The sequence below is a fragment of the Lepidochelys kempii genome, chromosome 1, assembly GCF_965140285.1.
Source record: "Lepidochelys kempii isolate rLepKem1 chromosome 1, rLepKem1.hap1, whole genome shotgun sequence".
Lineage (NCBI taxonomy): Eukaryota > Metazoa > Chordata > Testudines > Cheloniidae > Lepidochelys > Lepidochelys kempii.
The window spans coordinates 299994985-300005542 of record NC_136380.1 but is presented as its reverse complement, the minus strand read 5'-3'; the positions used below and the strand labels follow the sequence as shown (position 1 = coordinate 300005542).

At 46.2% G+C, this 10558-nt stretch overlaps 1 protein-coding gene across 21 annotated transcripts in view; it reads left to right on the top strand.

The window, feature by feature from the left end:
* Nucleotides 1–2684: 2684 nt before the first annotated feature.
* NRCAM (neuronal cell adhesion molecule) overlaps nt 2685–10558 on the top strand; it is a 298267-nt gene continuing 290393 nt past the window's right edge. For 20 of the 21 annotated variants that reach the window (XR_012156792.1, XR_012156791.1, XM_078851134.1 and 17 more), the window contains exon 1: nt 2685–2814. The gene's annotated coding sequence lies outside the window, so the exon portion shown is untranslated. Of the gene's footprint in view, nt 2815–3562; nt 3704–10558 lie in introns of those variants that run through there. The other variant, XM_073328048.2, reaches the window with a different exon arrangement.

The window sequence follows — 10558 nt, the reverse complement described above, 5'->3', positions numbered from 1 at the left end:
TTAAACGTCCAAATGCACATTCTACCACCATTCTGCACTTGCTCAGCCTGTAGTTGAACAGCTCCTGACTACTGTCCAGGCTGCCTGTGTATGGCTTCATGAGCCATGGCATTAAGGGGTAGGCTGGGTCCCCAAGGATAACTATAGGCATTTCAACATCCCCCAATGGTTATTTTCTGGTCTAGGAATAAAGTCCCTTCCTGCAGCTTTTGAAACAGACCAGAGTTCCTGAAGATGCAAGCGTCATGTACCTTTCTCGGCCATCCCACGTTGATGTTGGTGAAACGTCCATTGTGATCCACCAGTGCTTGCAGCACTATTGAAAAGTATCCCTTGCGGTTTATGTACTCGCCGGCTTTGTGCTCTGGTGCCAAGAAAGGGATATGGGTTCCATCTATGGCCCCACCACAGTTAGGGAATCCCATTGCAGCAAAGCCATCCACTATGATCTGCATGTTTCCCAGTGTCACTACCCTTGATATCAGCAGATCTTTGATTGTGTTGGCTACTTGCATCACAGCAGCCCCCCACAGTAGATTTACCCACTCCAAATTGATTCCCAATTGACCGGTAGCTGTCTGGCATTGCAAGCTTCCAGAGGGCTATTGCCACTCGCTTATGAACTGTGAGGGCTGCTCTCATCTTGGTTTCATGCGCTTCAGGGCAGGGGAAAGCAAGTCACAAAGTTCCACGAAAGTGCCCTCATGCATGTGAAATTTTCGCAGCCACTGGGAATAGTCCCAGACTCGCAACACTATGCGATCCCCCCAGTCTGTGCTTGTTTCCCGGGCCCAGAATCGGCATTCCACCACCTGAACCTGCCCCATTAGCACCATGATGCCCGCATTGCCAGGGCCCGTGCTTTGAGAGAAGTCTGTGTCCATGTCCTCATCACTCTCGTCACCGCGCTGATGTCACCTACTCGCCCTGTTTCGCTTTGCCAGGTTCTGGTGCTGCATATACCACTAGACAATGTGCATGGTGTTTAATGAGCTCCTAATTGCCAAAGTGATCTGAGCAGGCTCCATGCTTGCCGTGGTATGGCGTCTGCACAGAAAAAAGGCGCGTAACGATTATCTGCCGTTGCCCTGATGGAGGGAGGGGTGACTGATGACATGGCTTACAGGGTTGGCTTACAGGGAATTAAAATCAACGAAGCGGGTGGCTTTACATCAAGAAGAAACAAAAACAACTGTCATACAGAATGGCCCCCTCAAGGATTGAACTCAAAACCCTAGGTTTAGCAGGCGAATGCTCAACCCACTAAGCTATACTTCCCTCTAGTATTTCAGGCAGGATTGAATCTCCATTAAAGTTTTCAAGGTGCCCCTGACAGACCTAACCAAAACCATTGTCAGCTGTTGATTTCAAGGGCGGGGGGAGCAAATAAATACAAAACAAATCTGGTCTATTTCTTGTTTTGATCCACTCCATCTATCTTTTACATCTTTGGCTGGCAGCAGACAGTGCGGTAGGACTGCAAGCCACTCACATCTCCTAGCTGCTCGGCAGAAGATGGTGCAATAGGACTGCTAGCTGTCCTCATCTCCTGCTTGCTCACCATAAGGTGGTACAATAGGACTGCCTGCAGGACTAAAGAGAATGACCTGGTAGAGTCACTCCTAATTTAGTCCCTGGGCCCAGGTCTGCCCAGGCGCTCCTGACCGACCTTACCAAGGCGGCCAGGAGCACCTCGGACACAATGAGGATGGTTTTCAGGCCTATTGCACCGTCTGCTGCCACCAGGCAATGGGTTGCTGCTGCTGTGTAGCAATGCAGTACCACGTCTGCCAGCACCCAGGAGACATACGGTGACAGTGAGCTGAGCGGGCTCCATGCTTGCCATGGTATGGCGTCTGCACAGGTAACTCAGGAAAAAAGGCGTGAAATGATTGTCTGCCATTGCTTTCACGGAGGGAGGGAGGCAAGGAGGGCCTGATGACATGTACCAAGAACCACCCGCGACAATGTTTTTTGCCGCATCAGGCATCAGGATCTCAACCCAGAATTCCACTGGGCGGCGGAGACTGCGGGAACTGTGGGATAGCCACCCACAGTGCAAGGCTCTGGAAGTCAACTAGCCTCTGTACTGTGGAAGCACTCCGCCGAGCTAATGCACGAAGAGCATTTTGTGTGGGGACACACACAATCCACTGTATAAAAACGATTTCTAAAAAACCGACTGCTATACATTCGACCTAATTTCATAGTGTAGACATATAAGAAAAGGCGGTTTGGTTTATTCTTTACTAAACACTGGGGGACGGACTAGTCTGTTTAGAAAAAAAAAATGTTTCAGGTGGAATAGCCCCTCCCCCCAATGTGGGAAATCCTTGTAGCAGCGGTAGATGTCTAGGGTCACCTTTCCTTAGCGCACACGCCTGGGATACGAGTGGCTGTTCTCCGTCTCGCGGGCTGTGACAAGTGGCCGGGACAATTGTATTCACGTATCTGCGCTGCACAACCTCCTGAGCCGAGGCGCGCGCACCGTGGCATTAACGAGCCCAGGCGCCCGGGGCGCGCCGCCTCCCCCGCGGCCAGGTGTGCGGGGCAGAGCAGCAGCTCGCCGCCGGCCGCTGCCGTCTGTCCGGCGGGCACGCGCGCGCGCGCTCCCAGACTGCTCAGCTCCCTCCAGGCGGGCGGGCGCGCGCCCCGCAGCACTGTCGGGGGCGGTGGGGAGGGGATAGGCTTGGGAGCGCGCCTGCCGGCGCGCTTTGCTCCAGCCTGCCGAGCGGGGAGGAGGGCCAGGGGCTCGCCGCGGGAGGTGCGCGCCGTACCACCACCCCGAGCCGGGCAGCGGGGCCGCAGCCACCCGTGAGTACCGTCCGCGGGGGGAGCCTGGGGAGAGGCCGCCGCCTCGCCGGGCCCTGTGGCAGCGGGGAGAGGTGGCGCCGCTGCAGCGCCGGGCATGGGGAACGCGCGACCCTCCGCCTCCCGGTGTCCTGCGCCGGCTGCCCCCAAATGCCCAGGCAGCCCGGCGGGCGCGCGCCCAGCTGGACCGCCCCCGCCGGGGCTGTGCAGGGCGGGGGCCGGCGGGCACGGAGGGGTCTGCTGGAGCCTTGCTCCGGGGCGGCTGGCGGGCGAGACCGGCGTCCAGTCCCCCAGGGTTTGTGTGCGCGTGAGCAAGGCACCTGCATGGGTGTGCGGTGGCCCCGGGCTGTGTAGGGAGCTGTTTATACACCCACCTCCAGGGACGTGCGCACAGGCGTGTGTGTGTTTCCCTATCGGCGCGCTGCCCGCCGCCCCGGGGTGGGGGTGCCTGTGTGGCTCCCCTGCCTGGCCCTGGCCAGGCTCCTTCCCGCCGGGGCAGCGCTACAGGGGCGGGCTGGGAGGGCTGCCTGGTGCCGGGGCACGGTCTGCCAGCGGCAGGTGGCTGGAGCTGCCTGGGGGCCGGTGTGCGGTGCTCAGTTGGGTGCATGCGGGGGCAGCCTGACCGTGCCGACGCCCGCACTGATGCTGGGACTGGGAGAGTCTCTCCCATCCCTGCTGCCCCCGCCCGGCCACGGCCGGAGACGCTGCGCGCGTCGCGCTCCGTCTCCGCGGACCGGGATCCAGCCCCGCCGGGCTGGCCTCGCACGCGGCGCGCTCCGCTGAGCCGGGGAGGTCGCCATTTCACGCGCAGAGCAGGGGGCAACAGGCTGCCTGCTTGGCGGGGCGCCCGCTTCCCCTGCCTCCCGCAGGCCGCCTTTTCGCACCCTTGCACGTAAGTGGGTTGCAAATGCGCAACGGCGAAGGGAAGGAGCTGCCTCCCTTGGCTCAGGCAGGCCGCTGTAGCTGCTGCCCTGTCCTCCCACCCACGCCACCCCGCCCCCTCCTCCTCCTCCTCCTCATCCTCCTGTCTCCCTGGCAATACACGGAAGGAGCTGTCTATGCTGAAGTAGCAAACTGCATGGGATTAGGGTTGAAGAGTCCCCTGCACGCTGTTAAACGCTTTTCCTGTCCTTAGAGCAGTTTTCTCATGAGTACTGGACCTATTGCTGGGGGATCATTCGCTGCTACTAAAGCATTAGTGAATTATCATTAGTGCTGTTTTTTCTTTTTAGCTGTATCCTGTTATACAGACAGGTTTCAGAGTAACAGCCGTGTTAGTCTGTATTCGCAAAAAGAAAAGGAGTACTTGTGGCACCTTAGAGACTAACCAATTTATTTGAGCATGAGCTTTCGTGAGCATGAAGTGAGCTGTAGCTCATGAAAGCTCATGCTCAAATACATTGGTTAGTCTCTAAGGTGCCACAAGTCCTCCTTTTCGTTATACAGACGGCCATTCGACCAGCACAATCTAGTTTAATTTGAAACCTGTCAAATGTATCATTGTAGTTTGGGAGTGTACAATGTATTTAGTAGAACCATTTTATTTTTAACCCAAAGATGCCTTTCGGCATTTTCCTTGTGGTTAAATTTATATGCACATACCGGGAAATACAGTATACTGTATGGTTGCAACAACTTAACAGTACATAGATACTGCGGTGTTCATCTGCACCTTTTCTCTGCTTCTTCCCTTTTAATGCTAACTGGCAGAAAATGAACATAAAGTCGGTGTGGCAAAAGTATTTACCTTTTAGTTAAAAAGTAATAATTAACCTGACCTTGATCTGCTACTATACCATCGAGCACAAAAGGTTATTTTTGAAGTGTTGAATGTATTTCAATCAAGGCCTTATAGTTCAATAGTAAGTTATATTTGATTATCAGGAAAAATCACAAGACTTCCAAGCTGTTAAAAATTTAAGACGATATTGTGCTTCTGTCAAATCGCCAGCGCTGATCCCTATTGGCCATCCGATTAAGAAAGGTAGTGCAAAACGTTTCTTTGGTGTTTGTATTGTGAGGTAAAGAACATAACAATAGTGTGAGACTGTAGTTTGGGAGTCTAATACTGTTAGGGATGTGAATTTTTCTGCTTATGTAGCGTCCAATTTTGCACTCTTTACTCAGACAAAACCTTTTGATTGAGGCAGTGAAGATTAGCACTTTCACTGGTGTTCCCATTCTTCAGCCTTGTAGTATTTCCTTCTCTGTTGCTTTGCTGTTTAGACTCAAATTAAAAATGTGTTTAGTACATAGTGTGGAACAGTGGATAAAAGTTTAAAACCTAATCCTGCACTCATTGAAGTCAATGGTAAAACTTCCATTAATTCCAGTAGCCATATGATCAACTTCTTCATCTTTTCCAGTTGTTTGACATAATTAACATTACACTTTAAAACTGAAATTGATAGGGCTAGGCGCAGAGCTGGGCATTACTCAGTATCATTGGGCCTCATTTTAGATTTCAGTTCTCCAGATGTGCTGAGAGAAAAGTCTCAAACTTTGGTCAACAAATATCTATAAATATGTGAGCTGAAAAATGGAAGAAGTTGTTCAGATGGTACAATATTGATATAAAAATTTATTTGAAAACCAATTTGCAGGGGCAACAGACATTCTATTTTTAATTCAAACTATTTTATCTCTTATATTTCCATGTATTTGAGGTAGGTTATATTATAAGCATTTCAGGGAAATCTATATGCAATTAGTTGATGGCTGTACTCATTTTAAAATGTTTAATTACTGAGCAAATGACTTAAATGGTTAAACAAGTGAATATTTTTAATACAAATTACAACAAAAACAAATATTTGAAGTCAGAAATGTCTGAAATTATATCTAATCTATGATGTAAAATTAATGTAAATATAGGATTTTTTTTATGCTGAGGCCATTGAAATAAAATATTACCAGTTGGGAGAATATATGGGGAAAGAGTCTGATGCCCTTACTATGCAGTTAGTCTCACTGACCTCAATGGGAATACTGGCAAAATAAGAGAACACTCCTTGTGAGTAAGGGCATCAGAATCTGACCATTACTTAGCATGCTTTTTCTCTAGTGTGGAAAAGATTGTCTAACTGATATTAATTCTGTTGTTGTTAGAGAGAAGGGTTGTAAGAGAGAAAAGGATAATGGTGTAAACATTCAGGTGGGTGTTTACTACTTTGCTGGTGCTGCTAGTTAGATCCTGCTGTGTTGGGGTATTGCCTTCTACTGTGGACTCTGCAAAGATGACAGCATAAGCTTTAACTACAAGATTATAATTGTTCAGCAGAGTTAATGGGAGAGCGACAGCATCACCCTAATTCACCTGTTTTATTGGTGTGCAGGATTGAAATTTCAATTCAACAAAGGTGATGATTTTTTTTTTTATCCAAAGAAGTGAATCTCTATAGTTACTATTTGAATATAAGAAATACTGAGTCCTAAAAAGGCTAACTGGCCTATTACACAGATTAAACTACAGAATAAATATCAAAAAGCAACGCTAAATAAATCTGTTTTGCATATATGTAGCTACATAGTTTCCCCAAATCACCTTGAATTGAGATATTATTTACCCTGTGTTTTTCTTGGCTGTCAGATAACAAAGCCAAACACAATTGAAGCCGACATTGTTATTAAGTGGCATTAGGACAGGCTGGTAATAGTTCTTACTGCATGTATGTTTATGTTCTGTTTTATGTACAGAGCAGGAAAGAAATGGAAAGTAACACTGAAAAATGCATATCCTAGGAGTGTAAACTGAGGGAATGAAGTAGCAGGTCATCTGCTCTGCAATATGCAGTGGATCTGATATTGCCTTCTTGAGTGGGCTGATAGCATGTAGAAAATTCAGTATATTTTCTTTATAGTGATGATTTGCTGAATTTTAAGATAGCAAGCAAATAGTGCCTATTGTTTGTTAACATTAAAGATATTGTCACTTTATGTATACATGTTTGATTAATATTGTAAATTGTACTATTCCTACTATAATTTAAAAGATGTTCTGAGCTTCAGTACATTGTTCTTTAAGGTTGAAATGATGCTCCCTAAGTTTCATCATACTGTTTGTTGATCAGGAAAGCATAGTTGCAAGCTAGCTATATTGCATTCTTCTGAGCCACTGAAGGCTGGCTGAGCTTTTCAGTTATTTACCTCAATAGAAAACTGAAAGAAAAAAAAGAAGTGAACAAAGGAGGTCTGTTTTGCCTGTCCCACTTGCTGGGTTGTTGTCTTTGCCCTTTTCAGTGAAGGAGTGGGTATAGTTGGGTCAGAGTTGAAGAACACTAGAAAAGGAATTCAGCTCTCATGTCGGAATTTGAATGATAGCTTAGTTTAAGTGCAGAGTGCGTTTGTATGAAGTGAAAAATTTTGTATTTCTGGAAGCTATAAGTGACAGATGGTGGTGGACCAACAGAAAGAGTGCGCTACATAGTATAGCTAGAAATGTGTTCAGTCCCTGATTAAAATGCTCAGTAAAAGTAGAGTTATCTGATGAGATTTTTAAGATTGTTGGTAGTGATGCTAGACACTGTGCAAAACTAGACATTTGATTGTGTAAATTAAGGGCAAGCCCTTGCAGCTGGCATACAGTCAGATTTACTCGTCTAGTCTAACTGCATTGCAAATATTCGTCTTGACCACTCTTCAGCTTTCCTCTTGTAGTGCTTGTTGAATACATATAGAAATGTTCATCTGGATCTTCTGTTACTTCCTGCGTTGTTTCAGTTTTGAAATGGTTCAATTCATAATGTGATTACAGCTTTCTCCTTGTTAACTTTTAGTATGAAGCATAACAGCTTGAATTATAAAATCTTCCTGTAAGAGCTCACAGTACCCTTTTTCTTCTTTGAGCAACTATACTTAGTATTTGATCCAAATCTCTGTGCAAAAAATAAAAAAAGTCAAATGAGGAAAAAGAACAGTTCAGAAATAGACGTGATAATTTTAAAAAACAGCCGCATTAAAAAAGAGTTTGCCTTTCAAATTGTCAGTTAAACAAGACACAATTAAGGCTAACTTGGCTTCTCTTTTGTTTTTTTTATAAATCTAAACATAAGATCTCTGAATTTTGGTGAGGCATAAGGAAGAATAAGTTAGCCCTAATTAGGTGTTGTTTGCCTGCACCATTAAAATATACTGAGACCTTTTTATTTCAGCTATTTCTAAATACAATTATTGCTGTAGTTTAATTTTTGCCTTAGAATAAATAGAGTTGATCTGTAACTTAATTGCTGGATACATTAATACCACTGACCTGTATTCAGGTCCTCAATTTAGACAATGTCCCCAAATATGAATATATTAATTTTAAAACATAATTATCCCAGAAAGGGGTTACCAAGATGCTTATAAAAATTAGCGTACCATGATTTTTCACTATTATAACAATTGTTTCTCATTTTCCCGTCCCCCTCAATATCTCGCCATTCCTGTTTGTTGTCATCCATGCTGTTTGTTTAATTTAGATTGTAAAATACTCTGGGAAGGGACCTGTCTTTTCTTTTTTTTAAAGTGGTCAGTAAGATGCCGTTTACACCAATATGAAGATCAGCAAAACATTTTTTTAGCAAAAACATCAATAAAGAGACATTTAATGGTTTAAATGCATTACATTGATTGAAGAAAAAATCAAAATTTGCTACAGGGTTTGGACAGACTAAGGTACAGTATATGACCAGTAGATGCACAAATTAACTTCACACAACGTTTTGTGACCGAGAACTCAATGGTAGTGTGTTAACTCACCTGTAAGGATGAATCATTTAACAGAAGGCACTGAGTGATGACAACCTCTTCTCCTGCTATTCTCACTGGGGATATTACTGTAGTATGGAAAGTGTATGTGGAAAGGAAAGGCTGTAGAAGTTGGTGGATAGAGAGCAACATCTATTATGTGAAAGGCTATCATGTAAATGAAAGGGTCAAGGGCAAAAAGTATTGGAGACTTGAATAGAAAGTAGCAATGAAAGTGAGAGAATTGAGAATAAAATATGTAAGAGATTTGAGGAGAAAGGACAATAGTTTTTGATGGAGCATTGAGAGTTGAATGGATTGAAGAAGAATGTACACTTTTGGAAACCAATTGGCATGTAAAATTGTGGTATGAATTGGAGAAACAGTGGAAAAGATAGCTAATGAAGGTAAAAGTGAAAAATAGAATAGATCAGGAGGAAAGGTAGAATCCTCAGAAAGAAGTTCAGAAGCAGAAAAGATTAGTTACTTGGGAGAAGAACAGTAAAAGGAATAGAAAGTAGAAAGAGAATTGCTTAGGTATTGGCAGATTTTCAGTTCAGTTATGTGGGGCATTACCAGTGCTTAAAACAGGTCATTTAAAGGTTAACAGTGCATGTTCCTATCATTTCCCTGAGAGTACAATCTGTCAGTTAAAAAAGGGCTGTTAAAAGATGTTTGTAATAATTTAATGCAGCTATTATCCCCTCTGGAAAGGCTGGTAACTCTGGTGGCTGGAGTAGCACATAGTGTAAGTTAGACCAGTGGTTTTCAAACTGCGGGTCGTGACCCAGTACTGCAGGATGTAAGGCACTGGGTCATGGTGGCTCTGGTCAGCATTGCCGACTGGGTCATTAAAAGTCCTGTCGGAAGTGCTACCCGGCTAAGGGAGGCTAATCCCTACCTGTTCTGATGCCACGCTGCGCCCTGGAAGTGGCCAGCAGCAGGTGTGGCTCGTAGGCAGCAGGGGCTATGGGGCTCTGCACCGTGCCCCAAGCACTGGCTGCGCTCTCCCATTGGCTGGTTCCTGGCCAATGGGATCTGGGGGGGGGGTGGCACTGACTGCAGGTGAGAGCCGCGTGGAGCCACTTGTGCGCCTCCACCTAGGAGCCGGAACTGCTGCTGGCCACTTCTGGGGTGCAGCGTGGTCTGCAGTGCCAGGACAGGTAGGAAGACTGCCTTAGTACCCCTGCTGTGCCAGGAGGCCCCCGAGGTAAGCCCACACCCCAATCCTCTGCCCCAGCCCTGAGCTTCTGAAACCCGGAGCCCCTTCCTGCACCCCAAACCCCTCATCCCCGGCCCCACCCCAGAACCTGCACGCCATCCCCCCAACCCTGCCCAGCATCTTCTCCCACACCCTGAACCCCTCATTCCTGACCCCAGCCCTGAGCCTCTCCCACACCCCAAACCCCTCATCCCCAGCTCTGTTGCGTCTCGGACATCAATAATTTTCTTCAAATGGGTCACCAGAAAAAAAGTTTGAAAATGACTGATTTAGACAGTCCCATGTGCTGTCCAGACTCTCCACAGCACTATGTGTGGCCCTGGTCCTGATGCTCTTTTTCCTGCCCCAGCACACTCCTTGGCTAGTTGAGCTTGTGAGGGGGTATTTGGAAGGACAGCCTGCTGCTGTTATCCTCAATTGCTGTATTGGCTGATACTTCCCCATCCAGAGCTGGGACTTTTAGAGACTCTTTACACTGCTCTGGCATTTTTACCTAGTACATAGGGGCTGGAGTGAGGTTGAGGATCTGACTCAAGTCAATGGAATGTTACTAGCAGTACTGACAAATTCAAAAATTATGTTAATCCCCAAGAAATCATGAGATTGAAAAAAAAATGCATTCCTTTTATCTGTCTTTTGGATTTTGTGCTTTCAGGATTCAAATTGTGTCACATATGTTAAGCTTTTCCATGAAAACATGGTGACTAGAAACTTCATCCTTTTAAAATGAAAGCTGAGATTCTCATATAATTGTCTCCAGAAGCTGGAGCTTTAAGTACAGCAATCAGATTGTGAGAG